A 15,485-nucleotide genomic window follows, 5' to 3' on the forward strand; every position below is an offset into this window, starting at 1 on the left:
TGATCAAGTGTTTTCCGATAGAGAATAAAGATGTACTGTAGGTTATGAAATTGTTATTTTCATTTCTTGAATGCAGACTTTGTTCCACAGAAGGGCAATACAATTCAATTAATTGGGATTTTGGAATTTGCAAGTGGTAATATATTCATAAAATGTCCCTGAGCAGATATATTTACTTACGTAATGCATTATATTTCACTTTCATGTAATCTTGCTACCCATTTAAAATAAAAGTACTTGTTAGTAGTAGAGTCTTAGCCTGCTATTGCTGCCAGTGTTTTTGAAGTACCAAAATAATTATGTATAAGTCGCTTGTACTCACTACTTAAGAAAAATATTTGAATTTTTCTTTTAATTGCCAGTGCTTCATTGAAAAGTATGCACATAAATCCATGCTGTATATATATATAAAAAAATCTAACATAGATATGTCCATATATGTTACATAAAGCACTTGTATTAGGAGATTTGAAAATTCAGTCATTAGCAAAATTATTCCCAGAAAATGCCATGACCCACAGCTCCTGGGAAATGATGGGAAGGAAAATACTGAAATAATTTAAGAAACAGCTGGGTGCCTTGATGGGAGACTAGTTTCTTTGTGTATCAATGCTAGAGTAGGACAAATGACCTTCCTTATCCATATGTATTTTGTGATCTGAAGGTCAACTTATGTCTGATTTTAATGCAGCAGCATTCATATGTAGTTTCTTTCAACAGAAACATCATAAAGATGAAATTGCACCAAAGGAGCTATGAGGCTCAATGTTAATATTCTTGATAATGAAGAGCCTTAAACAAGGAGTGGGAGATTGAAAGACAGAAGAGTTAGAAGGAACTGGTACTCTTGAAGTCACTGATGCATAACAGGGTGACATTGTGCTTTGTGGAATTCCAAAGGATTTTTAAGCTTCACACTTTCTTGATTTTTCCTTGCCCTATTCAATCTAAATTCTCACAGCTTATTATAGTGACAATTTTGCTACAGCTTTGGATGGAAGATCCACTGGATGAAGGGGAGCAGCACTTGCCTCAATAATGGGGTATGCAATAAGTGAGCCTGTCAGAGAATAGCAGGTGAGGGTGTTAGCTCATAAAGAAGTTTAAATCAGCTCACAGAACTTTTGGTGAAATGTCACGTGCCCTGGCATGGAGAACTGCATTAGGGAGGTCCCACTTCACTGTAAAGCCTCTGCAGCCTCCTGCCACAGAATAGACCTGCAGTCTTTTGACCCAGGTAACCATGCTGAACAATTTGCTGTTAAAGTTTTACTTAATCATCCAATTCAGTAAGTATGAATACCCAGGCCAGTTTGCAATGCACATCTACATCAAACAAGCCACTGTTGCCCAATGGGTAAAGGAGTCTAATATATGACAGCTCATGTGGATGCCAACATGTAAATTGAGAAAACTCTGAGAGGATTGGGTTCCCCTTATATCTAGGGCATCCTAGACAGTATCATGTCGTCATGAAAGTATTAGTTGGTCAGAAAGATAATTACTCAGAATTTCCCATTGGGAAAAATAATTTAAGTCCACAGGTAGCTGTCATATCACCTTCAATCTGCCAAACTGATCCAACCTGTGACAATTCCTTCCTTCTTGAAACATAAGAAAAACCTAAGAACCTGTAAAGGTCCGGGAGCTCACTACAATATTTCCCATCCAGTATATCATAAACAGAATAGCGAGAGAGGATGGCAGTTGGAGGGGCCAGGACAAGACGGAGAGTCAGGTGAGGGAAGAAGAAAAGGATACAAAATGTCTTCTAGACAGACAGGCCAGGGATCAGTTGATAGAACAGAGCCTGGATCAGATAGAACAGAGCTTCTAGTGACCTGAGTATTCCTGTTAACTGCGAAGAGACATCAAGTCCTTCCTTGTGAATAATGTTTGTTACTCTTAGAACAGTGATGGTCAAGAGGGGACCTAATACAGATGTATAAGATCATGCGGAGCATATACAGAGTGCCAGGAATGCACTTCTTCCATTAGTAGAGAGATGAATAACCAGGAAGCAGAGATTTAAGCTAAGAGGTAGAAGGAGAAGAAGATAGGAAAATTTATCATGGAGCCTGATGGGAGTCTGGACCTCATTGCCTGAAAGGATGATTGAGTCAAAAACGCTTTAATATCAATATTTAGATATCACTTGCATTGCCATTGCCTCCGGAGGTATTGGTAAAAAGGTAGAAAATGAGATTAATATAACCATATCATCATAGACATGATGGGCCAAATGGTCTCCTTCTGTTCCATAAACATCTGTGAGTAATTTCTGGAGCTTGCCACATGTTCCAAGATAGAAAAAGGAGAGGTGATGCAACATGAGATGATACCACACACATTGGAGATTAACTCATTCCCAATTTCAATCATGTTTCTGAATGTCATCAACTCCAAATAGCTTGCACAACTGTCTGGGTGACACCCTCTCCTGTCCAACAGTGTCTGTTGCAGCACCATCTGCTCATCCCTATAATAAATGCCAATGTTGATGGTGCTTCTTGGAAGAGATGCTGATGCCTTATCTGGGGAATTGTTCGCTTCCACGTTGTCTTGCACTGAAAGATTTTGCTGCTGGAGATAAACCTTGAGGAGAGAGTAAAGGGACAAGAGTTAGCCTGTAAATCAGGGGCACAGTAACAAGGGCTTATGCCCGAAACGTCGATTCTCCTGTTCCTTGGATGCTGCCAGACCTGCTGCACTTTTCCAGCAACACATTTTCAGCTCTGATCTCCAGCATCTGCATCCTCACTTTCTCCTCCGCACAGTAACAGACGTCTGGTTTCATGCTATCAAGCTATTTGAATGTCTGTTCTTCTGAAGTAAGTGAAAGGATTTGAGTAACAGTCAAAGACCCTGTCCAGAGAAGACCATAGCGTCAGATTTCTAGTGCTGATAGCCCATGAAGAGTTTGTTGCCATAGCTTGGACAGGAGTGCAATGCTTTGTGTGAATTTTGTGTTGAATGCCATGTTCACTTGCAGAAAGAGAGGGCAAGATTGACTGGCTACTGAACTAAACTAGAATAGAATGCCCTTTATTGTCATATGTATTCCATTGTAGACGTACAGTGAAAAAACTTTTACAATGTCTGCCTCTTATGGCGCTATCTAAGGTACAAGTACAAATCTTGGAGAAATAAAAAGCAGCTGCATTACTTTAAAGGGTTTAAAAAATAAGTTAGAAACATTATGGTTTAAGTTAATTATTGGTAGGAAACAGATAGTAGGGATACAAACAAAGTTCTCAGTTTACAGTATTTGACAAAGACCACCTAATTTAATCTGAAATGCAAGAGGAAGTGATGCCCTAGTTGCATACAGCATTGCACATTCCTCAACTAATGCACTACACTTAGTTTTACACATAGCATCTTAAGAATGATGTACACTGAATTGGTCTTTGAAAGGGCACAAAGAATTGCCAAGCGAGTGCAATCATACTAGAAGCCAAAATTGGAGAACACATAGCATCAACTTAGTTTTGATTCCCCAGAGTTTACCAGATTGAGGGGTGATCTAATTTAATTAAGGTTTTTTTGAAAAAAGGGTTCAGTATTGTAGATACAAAGAAGCTTTTCTTTTCTGATGAGGGAATCTAGAACAAGAAGGCCTAATCTGAATATTAGAGAGAAATTATTTCTGTGTGTAAGCAAACACAGTTCTTCGCACATAGGGCAGTGGGAATCTCAAATTTTCTTCCCCAAAAAACTGCAAAAGCTGGATCTAATGATCAGTTTAAGACCGTGGTGGATGGATTTATGTTAGCAAAGTGTATTTGGGGATATGGAATCAGTGTAAGTGTGTTGGGATACAGATCAGCCCATGACTTAACTGAAAAGCAGAAAAGGCCAAAGGGGGATGAACATCCTATTCTCTTCAAGCATTCATCCGTCACTGAACAAGATTATCTTACAGCAGTTTATTACAGAGCAGCTTGGTGATAGTCACCATCATTTCCCTTTAAGAGATGCATTTCCACTTTAAACCTGGAGCCCTATCTGAAAGTGCACTCTGAAAATAGGCAGGCATCCAGCTCCCCAGACGATTGGATGGTAAACCATGCCAGACGAATTTAAATGATTTCTGGGAGTGAAAGTAGCCCACGCCTGAAATTTTAGTCAGCTGGAGTGTTTCTGGCCCTTGCTTGCACCAAATCTACTTTTGATTAAGGTGACAACGTCGGATAAGATTCAGTATTTTTGCTTTGAAACTTGGACCAGATTTTCAATTTGAGCTAAAGCAAGCCTTAAGATTGGAAGCAAAACTCTACCTTGTTTGACTCTATACAAAAAGCAAAAGAAAAATCAACAACACCCCCTTCATCCTTTTGCTTTCATCCTGCCTCTCTTCCCTCTCCTGGTCAAGTTAATGACACACTTGCAGACTGATTATAACATGAGCGGTAAAAGTTGAGATTTTCTGACAGCGTGCTGTGTTAACAAAATCAATTTCCACCACTGGAGCTTTGCCTGTCCGTTCCAGCACAAAGGATAAAGGGAATTGTTCTGAAGTGAAGCTGATATTAAAATTTGCATTGGTTAGCAGGAGTACACCGTGTGTGAGTAGATCCTTCAGGAACAGGGGTGGTGGCTAACAGGGCGTTTTGGGGAGGTGTTGCTTTTGGCAGCACTGATGTGAACCTGCAGTTTTACTCAGAGTCAAAATTAGCTACAGTTGCACAAGTTCAAACTGCTTCACAGAGAGAAGAACAAACTCCATTCACAAAGCACTAATTAAAAAACTTTCACTGCTGCCTCATCATTGCAACAAAGGTTATGGTGGTTTCTTCAGAAATTTCCCTATTCATTGGTCTCCTCTACACACAGACAAAAAAAGCGTGAAATTCCCATGCTCCTATTTTCAAGTGACTCTACAAGTGCTTTTTTTCAGAACGAAAGTAGCAATTTCCATGACCGACTCAGTAATGGCAAGTTTCAAAAATGAATTACAGTGAGATTATTGGCCATGACAGGTGAATAACATCCACCCCTTCATCCATGCCTTCCCAACTTCTCTGCTTAACACTTTGTTTCAGTCTTCGAAATGGTTTCTCAAAAGAAGTGAATGGATCTCAAAACATTTTATCTTTCCTTGTGATGCAAATGCTAAACTGGGACAAAGTTAAAAATCACACAACACCAGGTTAGAGCCCAACAGGTTTATTTGGAAGCACTTGCTTTTGGAGAGTTGCTCCTTCATCAGGTAGTTGTGGAGCAAGACCAGAAGACATAGGATTTACAGCAAAAGATCAGTGTCATGCAACTGAGATGATACTCCACATCATACAGTGGGACAGACAGGGATGCATTTTAGGACAAATAAGTCTGAATTTCACAACACATCAGATCTGTGTGTGCTGTAGAGAGGGTAAGGGGGGAGTAGGACACAGTGATTGTGAGTGCAGCCTTTACATCAGTAGGTGCATCTGAAAAGGGCAGACTCACCACAAATACGAGTTAAATTCTCTAAACATTAAGCAGCCTTGACAAGCATTGGGAAAACTCATCAGAGAGGCTTGTGAAACATCAATCAGGCTCATCGTGCATCAGGCAGACCTACTTAGCATCAAGAGACTAACCAAACATGAGGGTAACTCAACATGCACAACTGAGTTGAAAAGACCTTAATAAATATCTGGTTTGGAAGAGGATTAAACACTAGGGGATTACATCCAGCCAAAAAAATACGCATGCAGTAAACAACTTGATATGTCCTTCGTTGTTAATGGAAACGTTATGTTCAGAAAGACAAAGGAGAAACTTTTTTCATAACAATGTTGATGTGTCTGAATGCACTGTTGAAGGTAGCACTGCAAGCAGAAATTGACATGTCAGTTCTTAAGAATAGGCCAGAGAATTGGGTAAGTGAAAAGAAAACACAAAGAAGTATCATCTATTTATTTATAAAAGTAACATCAACAACAATTATTTCAAAATCTGTTGCAATAGTCAACAGAAATATTTTGACTTAAAGGATAATTTGCAGTAGAACTCTTCTGTGACACAGTTACATTTGGAAAAACTGTTTTAAAAAGGATAATTTTTATTCAATCTGCTACTCTAATCAGTTAATCTGCTAAAGAACTGTGCCACACAGTGGTGGATGTTGGTTCTTACCCTGTAATCTCCACTGATGAGTTTAGTCTTCATCAGATAGTCAATGAAAGGAACCAAGCTGAGACCATAAATGGGAAAGGAAGATCAATTAGGGAATCACCATTTTGCATTATGCAATATCATAGGAAGAGAAAGTGCATGTAACAGCAAAACCCAAATGGAATACGGATGTGGAAACATTTTTTTTAAACTGGTATGACTCTGCTGGATTTGCACAGTTTTACTTAGATCCACTTTCATTAGAATAACCAACTAGGTACAGCATGGATGCTGCATTCCGAACAAAGACACAAAGGATTTTTTTTGGATATTCATTGGCTGCACCTTCCATCACATGAAAGTTCCCACCATATACCATGCCTAAAACCAGGCACAAAATTAGGATCAGATGTTTGCTTTGAAAATATTGATAACTAATGCCTTTGTTTTATGACTAAACAAATGAAAGTAATCCAGATTATTAAACATCTACCTTAGCTACTTGTTTTGTATTTTAATAATATTGGCACAAATGACTCAAAAGAAATGTGTGGTCTTAAACTAAGATTGGAAGCAACTCCACAAGTGGTATGAAAAGTGAAAAAAACTCCTTTAAAAAATCACTACTTTTTTTTGCCTGTATTAGTTTTGAAGGATGATCAGAATAGCTATTTTTCTGAAACCCCACTGAATTGTCTCAAATGACAGGGATTTTTTTTTCCTTGATTATAATGAGGGTCAAAGGGTATTAACAGTGACATGAAGGTTTGACCTTAGGATTGAGGGTCACTTAGCATTCCTTATATAGTTCCTTTCAGAACTTATGTATGCAGAGATTGGCTTCACACAAATTTTTCTGTTTAAAAATGAACAGAAATCCAACAAAAAAAGTTTTCTTTTAAATTCTATTTTTCACTCAAACATGTTCCTATCCTATTTCAGCCTGAGAACTAGTCTGGAGGGAAACACCATCTGAAAACAAAGCATTATGTTGCTGCTGTAGCGCAATGTTGTGATGTGACTATATTCAAGAGCGACTTTCTGGATGAGGCACAGAATGCAAGGGGGTGGAGAAATGGAGCGGCATTGTAAAGCTTTGTCTCCTTTAGTATTTTATTGTCTTCTCAATCTGTTAGTTCATTGAATACCAACAAAAGCAAGCATACAAAGGAATACAGGAAGGCTTTGAATTGAAGCTGCACTTTTGAAAAAAAAGTGGGAACTTGGAGGAGATTGATTTGCGAAGAGTAAATACCAACAGAGCTCCAAAATTGTGAAAGCTGGGGATCCTATTTTCAAATACAATGATCCATAAAGTATTTTTTAGCCCTTTATATATAAAATACTAAAATAAAAGGCACAGATGGTTCCTGACTAGAGTGGCTTCATGCTAATATACTTCAATGGTACATTTGAAAAAGAATTTTGCCATTATCTTTTTGCCTCTGCTGGTTATAAAATACTTGAGCTTGGCCTAAGATCGCAAGCTCTGTCTTGAGTGCCTCATCAGTAAATCTCTAATCTCATAACAGGAACATCTTTATCACTTTCTACCACTGATTAAAAACGCGCTTTTGCAGGCAGTTTAAGGAGAGTGTTTTGCTTACTCTGTTTTGCACTTCTCTTTATCGAGTACAGTCAAAGATGCAAGAGTGATGGGTAAACTCTGTGCTGAACTGTAAAAATTAAAAGGGGAGCTATATAGGTCTTGAAAGTACTTTTGCAAGAATAAAGTTTTGGCAATTCTCTTTATTTCAAAGAACATGAAGGTAGTGAATAAGTTGAAACTTATTTTTTTCAGTTATATGAAACTGGATCGTCTCTTGTTGCTTGAGTGACACCACTGTGCCTTTGCAACCTCCCCATACAATAAAATGGCTTGCCAACACTGTTTTTGCAAAGACTGACTACTTACAATAGAAAATACAGCAGCAAATATTTAAAGAAAAAAGAGGGTTTAAAGTTGTACCTTTTGTGACTTCATGTCCCAAAGTGCATTACGAGCAAGATGTTTTTTCTTCTCTGTGCAGTCATTGCTGTAATACAAGACATAGCAAGTTTTATTTCTCCCAACAAAAAGAGTTGATTAATGCTGTACCGTTTTGACTCAGCTAGTTAGGGCAATAGCAGTTGAGGTATAGGTTCTTAGAAGATAAGGGACGGCACGGTGGCACAGTGGTTAGCACTGCTGCCTCACAGCGCCAGAGACCTGGATTCAATTCCCGCCTCAGGCGACTGACTGTGTGGAGTTTGCACATTTCTCCCCGTGTCTGCGTGGGTTTCCTCCGGGTGCTCTGGTTTCCTCCCACAGTCCAAAGATGTGCAGGTCAGGTGAATTGGCCATGCTAAATTGCCCGTAGTGTTAGGTAAGGGGTAAATGTAGAGGTATGGGTGGGTTGCGCTTCGGCGGGGCGGTGTGGACTTGTTGGGCCGAAGGGCCTGTTTCCACACTGTAAGTAATCTAATCTAATCTAATCTAATCTAATCTAAAAAAAAGAACAAAAATAGCTAGAAAAACCCAGAGGGTCAAACAGTATTTGGAGAAACAGATGTTTCAAGTCAATTACCTTTATTCAGTCTTTAATCAGAACTCAAACTTTCTCTCCATAGGTACTGCTTCATCTGACAGGTTTGTCAGCATTTTTGCCCATATTTCAGCTTTTCACTTTCCATAGTCATTTCTTTTAGTTCCAAGAACGTACCATAATTTTCTGTTCCTCGTCTGTATTGAAAGAGCTGAATCTTAGCTGGAACTGCAATATGAACTACAATTGGCACCATAGCCCTTGTGAAAATTACTTGTGATCACCACACTGTGATCAATGCCAGGAAGAGTGTGCATCGGGGTTAAGGGTGGGGTGTTAGTGAGGAAATGTATGTCCATTTGGCAAGGCCAGATGCTCCAGGCAATTGAATAGCTGCCAGCGCTCAGTATCAAGGTTAAAAAACAGGATTAATAGCTAGTTGGACAACATTTAGAACTGTACATTAGAAAAGTATCAACTTACTTTTAAAAGAAGAGGAAGATGTGCAAGCGTACCTATGAAGAAAGGGTTTGGTAAAGAATACTTCCATAAAAGTAATTGAGATAATAGAATTTTATATATTTGCCCACAAAACGCCAATGATTATACATCAGAAATAGTTCATTCCCATAAAAATCCTTTGACATATCCAGAGGACAGGTAATATTTCACAGCAGTGCAAGTTTGTTCATTTGAACATGTCTGCTCACAGTGTGCCTGCACAGGATGTTAATATGTCATGTGCAGCAGCATATAATTATGTATTAATGTGCAATCACTTGTATTGCTACACGGATCTATGTGTATTTGGATGTTTATATACAATCATGCAAATGAGATATGAGGTTGAGTTTGTGAATGCTGTGGGATAGTGGATGTCTTTTGAAACTTCTTGCAAGCCCTGTTGTGGCCTGCATGTGAAATAGTGAATCTAATCCCAGTCCCAGGGCTGCTGTAGTTCAGTGAAGCACGGTGGCCCCCTGCAGCACCAGAAGCCCCACACATGAAGAAAAGCACTTTTACTTCTCTTGAGTGCTTGCACCATGGGTAATCCTGGCACCACAAGCCCACTGTAATGAGAGGAAGGGGATTTACAATTTAAAGAAGCTTTACCTGATCTAGCCTGTGAGCTGCTAGTAAACAACATTGCAGACTCGCACTTAACTGCTTCTGTAAAACATTTAAGCATTACTAAACCTCAATTGCTGGTGCCATGTCCAGTGAATGTTTTGAACAGTGAAGCATATATTCTATGATCAGGAGAGAATTATTCTTCTCTACAATTTATAATGTAAAATAATCCTGTGACAGAGGCCCTGTAAAAACATAGAAACCCTGATTGCTTTGGTCAATGTTTGTCCCCTAAAAGGCAACATTTTACTCTATTAGAAGAACTGTATAGCAAGTTGTAGCTGTTGCTGTTATTGTCAGTGTTCTGTAAGGCCTTAGGCACTATAGTATTAAAGACAATTCCCATTGTGTAATGTACTGGCAAAACTGTTTTAAAATACAGAAATGTAATAAACCGCCATTTCTGTCCTGGTTGAAATCAGTGAACGCACTCTGTGCTGAGTTAGCTATTCTCAGCTGGGCAGAAGTAGAATGCATTACAACTTAGCTCAGCAATCTTGAGATCAAGAATGAAAAGTTTAATCAAGATTTCAGCTCCTGATGTAGCCAGTGGAAACCACAGCTTTCTAAATGCCCAAACAGCTGCACAACAAACCCTCGTTGTCTAGATCTATGAAGAGTAGCAAATTGTTTGGGTTAGAGTCAAAGCAACAACAGTTGTACAACTTTACAGCAACCTGAATGCTCATGTTCAAAAGGGGAGTAGGAAAACTGAGGAGGAATATAAATAATTACTCTCTTCCAAATATATGGTATCATTAATGATGAGTACAATCAAGATTTGAAAATACTGACCTTAGTTATACAATGATGTTTGAGTGCTGCTGGGCCTTTGGTTGGAGAAAATAAACTAGTCCAGATTTATAGACCATCTGACCTTTGAACTCATCAGTGTTGTAAGAGATTGCTTCAGGACCTTGTCAGCTTTTGAAAAATGTAGTACCTAAGTATTTTAAGTTGGGACTGTGGCTCGTTTTGAAAATAATTGTATGCGACTTCAGAAAGATATAGATGGGTTAGTGGATTGGGGTCATGGATTTTGAGATGGAGAATGAGTGGACAAATAGACTAAATTGTAAAAGTTCAAAATATGTAGGGGAGCAAAGATACTAAATATTTTAGATCTTTAGAAATGTGAGGACAACTCAACAGAGCTTGTATCATCGATAGTCACAGGTGAGATGCCGGAAGACTGGAGGTTGGCGAACATGGTAGCACTATTTAAGAAAGGTGGTAAGGACAAGCCAGGGAACTATAGACCAGTGAGCCTGACATCGGTGGTGGGCAAGTTGTTGGAGGGAATCATGAGGGACAGGATGTACATGTATTTGGAAAGGCAAGGACTGATGAGGGATAGTCAACATGGCTTTGTGCATGGGAAATCATGTCTCACAAACTTGATTGAGTTATTTGAGGAAGCAACAAAGAGGATTGATGAGGGCAGAATGGTTGACATGATCGATATGGACTTCAGTAAGGCATTCAACAAGTATCCCCATGAGAGACTGGTTAGCAAGGTTAGATCTCACGGAATACAGGGAGAACTAGCCATTTGGATACAGAACTGGCTCAAAGGTTGAAGACCAAAGGTGGTGGTGGAGGGTTATTTTTCAGACTGGAGGCCTGTGACCAGTGGAGTACCACATGGATCGGTGCTGGGTCCACTATTTTTCTTCATTTATATAAATGATTTGGATGTGAACATAAAAGGTATAGTTAGTAATTTGCATATGACACCAAAATTAGAGGTGCAATGGACAGCGAAGGAGGTTACCTCAGATTACAACAGGATCTTGATCAGATGAGCCAATGGGTTGAGAAGTGGCAGATGGAGTTTAATTCAGATAAATGCGAGGTGCTACATTTTGGGAAAGCAAATCTTAGCAGGACTTATACACTTAATGGTAAGGTCCTCGAGAGTGTTGCTGAACAAAGAGACCTTCAGTGCAGGTTCATAATTCATTGAAAGTAGAGTTGCAGGTAGACAGTATAGTGAAAAAGGTGTTTAGTGTGCTTTCCTTTATTGGTCAGAGTATTGAGTATTGGAGCTGGGAGGTCATGTCGCGGTTGAACAGGATATTGGTTAGGCCACTTTTGGAATGTTGTGTGCAATTCTGGTCTCCTTCCTATGGAAGGATGTTGTGAAACTTGAAAGGGTTCTGAAAAGATTTACAAGGATGTTACCAGAGTTGGAGGATTTGAGCTACAGCTGAATAGGCTAGGGCTGCTTTCCCTGGAGTGCTGGAGGCTGAGGGATGACCTCATAGAGTTTTATAAAATCATGAGGGGCATGGATAGGATAAATAGACAAAGTCTTTTCCCTAGATTGGTTGAGTCCAGAACTAAAGGGCATAGATCTAGGGTGAGAGGGGAAAGATATAAAAGGGACTTAAAGGGCAACTCTTTTCTGCAGAGGTTGGTGTGTGAATGGAATGGTCTGCCAGAGGAAGTGGTGGAGGCTGGTACAATTGCAACATTTAAAAGGCATTTGGATGGGTATATGAATAAGAAGGGTTTAGAGGGATATGTGCCAAGTGCTGGCAAATGGGACTAGATTAGGTTAGGATATCTGGTCGGCATGGATGAGTTGGACCGAAGGATCTGTTTCTGTGCTGTACATCTCTGTGACTCTATGACTTAAAAGCATACGCTACCTTAAGTATGTGAAATATGGCATTTGATAGAAAAGCAAGGAATTGAACAAATCCATTACATTGTCTTTAGAATGAAAAAGGTCAAGTTAGTGATAGTAAACATTTTAGAGACTTTGATAAGTCATATAGGACAATTAATTTCAGTAATGAGACACATACAAGATGAGCAGAGGATTAGATAGTGTAGACAGTGAAAGACTTTTTCCTAGGTTGATGACGTCAGCTTGTACAAGAGGGCATAACTACAAATTGAGGGGTGATAGATTTAAGACAGATGCCAGAGGCAGGTTCTTTACGCAGAGAGTGGTATGGGCGTGGAATGCCCTACCTGCTAATGTAGTTAACTCAGCCACATTAGGGGATTTAAACAATCCTTAGATAAGCACATGGATGATTTTGGGATAGTGTAGGGGGACGAGCTGAGAATAGTTCACAGGTCGGTGCAACATCGAGGGCCGAAGTGCGTGTTCTGTGCTGTATTGTTCTATGTTCTATGATAAATTTAAGGAATAAACAAGAGAGATCAGGGGAATTCTTTTCAAACAGGGGCTTGTTGCATATTAGTGACTGATCAGGGGGAAAGTACTGGAAACAGAATCCGTATTAGCTTTTAAAATGAAGTCGATATAGTTTTGAAAAATAAAAAAAAGAGAAGGGGTAATTTGTGGAGGAGTCAGGCGAAATAGATACTCTTTCAAATAACTGCAACAATTATAAGAGGCTAAATGGCCTCTCCTTTGCAAATTGTTTGATTATAAGTCAGGAAGTCAATGTGAAAATTGAATTTCAATCTGGAAACTCATGCAAGGACAACAAACGAAAGAGCTTACGTTTCGATATGAAATTAAGGACAGAAGCTTTAGAAAGCAGCTGCTGGGTAACCACTTCTCAAAGCTGGCAAATTAAAATGCAAGGTTAGTCAATGAGTATTTTAGTTTACTTTTGAAAAGTTGCAGAGGCATAGCTTTATTTGCAAAGATTTTATAAGGTTGAGTTAAACTATTCCAAGATTGTAGATAGCAAGTAGCTACAGTGTCTCCTGCATTTTACTGGATGGTCCCAATTTGGTATTCGGGATGATGATAATGAAGTGATGTTGTTCTCATGGTAACAACTTGGACTGTTACATCAAACTGCAAGACGCAGAGTCTTTTACATATTTGGCTCCTCCTTCTGTTGTACAATTTCGCTGCACTTCTGAAATAAGTAATTGTTTAAAATGTTTGAAATGTATCAAACTGAACGAATATCAACAAAACTATGATTCCCACAACATTTTCCTTTTAGATTCATAAAGCCATACCAAATAAAACTCTCAAACATAATAAGTTAGCTCTTATCAGTGAATTCCCATGCTTTGATTGATATTAGCCTAAATCTTTGCACATGCGAGAAAGCTACTGCTGACACGTCTACCTTTAATAATTCATGAAGCACAGTATCAAAAATCAAATGGTGGGTGATTTTAACTTCCCCTGTATTGATTGGGACTCCCTAAGCACCAGGGGCTTGGATGAAGGAAAGTTTGTTAGCTACATCCAGGAGGGTTTCTTGAAGCAACATGTAAATAGACCAAATAGAGAAGGGGCCATATTAGACCTGGGAAATGAGCCCAGCCAGGTAACTGAGGTTTCAGTGGGAGAGCATTTTGGGAACAGTGACCATAATTCTGTAAGTTTTAAGTTACTTCTGGATAAGGATAAAAGTAGTCCTCATTTGAAAATGATAAATGGAGGGAAGGCTACCTACGACAATATTAGGCAGGAATTGGGGAAATCTAGATTGTAGGGTGACTGTTTAAGAGTATATCTGCACTTTTCATGTGGGAATCTTTTAAAGCCCAGTTGATTAGAGTTCAGGACCAGCTTGTTCCTGTGAAAATTAAAGGATGGCAAGATTCAGGAACCTTGGATGACAAGCAAATTGTGAGCTTGGGGGCATGCATAAAGTTTAGGAAGCTGAAGACAAACAGAGCCCTCAAAGACTATAAAGGAAGCAGGATAGAACTTAAACAAGGAATTAGGAAGGGCAAAAGGGGCTACGAAGGGTTCTTGGGAAATTGGATTAAAGAAAATCCCAAGGTACTTTACACATATTTCAGGAGCAAGATGGTGGTTTGGGAAACCATAGGTCCACTCAAGGACAAAGGAGAAAATTTGTGCATGGAGCCAGAGGAAGTAGATGAGATCCTTAACAAATACTTTGCATTAATATTCACAAAGGAGAAGGACATAGTGAATGTTGGGTAATGGGAGGGGTGTATTGATATTCTAGGCAAGATGATATATGTGCTTTGTATCTGTTGTCTCTTGAAGATGGAAGGATGCCATCCTGCTCCTGCTTGACCTCTCAGACTACCCACCATAAAGTCATCTTGAAACCAAAACCTGTCTATAAATGAGAAACTAATTATGCTGACTGCTTACTCACCATTGCTGGTTGTGTAGCCTCTGAAGGTAATGAGAGGGTTGCCCTGGGGCCTAATATATTGGCCTGATGGCATCCCAATGCTCCCTGGGGAATCTGGGTGATTCAGTTTGTTCCATTCCTCCACAGGAAGAAGCAAGCCTGCAATCTGAGGGGAGGGTGATGAGGCCCAGCGGTGGAGCCTCCTGTCTCATTTTCACCTTTTTATTTGGATCCCCTCATTACAAGTTGATGCAAGACCAAATACCATCCCACCTTGCTCTGCTGCATCCATGCTCTGTGCCTTGTCCCTGTTTAAAATGGGAGTAAAGTGATCTATTGACATCCCAATCAGCCTCCAACCTGAACTTGGTAGGAAGAACCAGCCAATAGCAGAAAGCTCACAATAGACGATCTTAGAGAGAAAGGAATGATACCTGCCAGATCCAAAATGAATGACCTCCAGTTGTTGGCTTAGTGGTTAGGTTCTGAATCAATGACCTGGGGAAGGAAGGCCTTTCTAGACCTCAAGTTGGCCTGCTGAGAGAGTTAAATTGTGTAAAGTCCCACAGACATCATCTGAGCTCAGTGACTGCTTTCCAGTGGCTGGACAGATATCTGTTCAAAAGAGAAGACAGCAATTTCAGATTATTATCAGAAGGCA

General features: G+C 39.5%; 1 long non-coding RNA gene across 2 annotated transcripts; it reads right to left on the minus strand.

The window, feature by feature from the left end:
* Positions 1 to 1,831: 1,831 nt before the first annotated feature.
* On the minus strand, positions 1,832 to 9,342 carry LOC122552764. Of its 2 annotated transcripts, XR_006312487.1 has the most exons (4): positions 9,114 to 9,342; positions 8,075 to 8,141; positions 6,127 to 6,184; positions 5,208 to 5,819 (listed from the first exon to the last, which is right to left on the minus strand). It is a non-coding gene; the product is annotated as an uncharacterized LOC122552764 (long non-coding RNA). The 2 variants fall into 2 exon arrangements; XR_006312486.1 differs by lacking the exons at positions 5,208 to 5,819; positions 6,127 to 6,184 and adding an exon at positions 1,832 to 2,595.
* Between the last annotated feature and the right edge of the window lie 6,143 nt (positions 9,343 to 15,485).

The sequence above is a fragment of the Chiloscyllium plagiosum genome, chromosome 9 (assembly GCF_004010195.1).
Source record: "Chiloscyllium plagiosum isolate BGI_BamShark_2017 chromosome 9, ASM401019v2, whole genome shotgun sequence".
Taxonomy (NCBI): Eukaryota; Metazoa; Chordata; class Chondrichthyes; order Orectolobiformes; family Hemiscylliidae; genus Chiloscyllium; species Chiloscyllium plagiosum.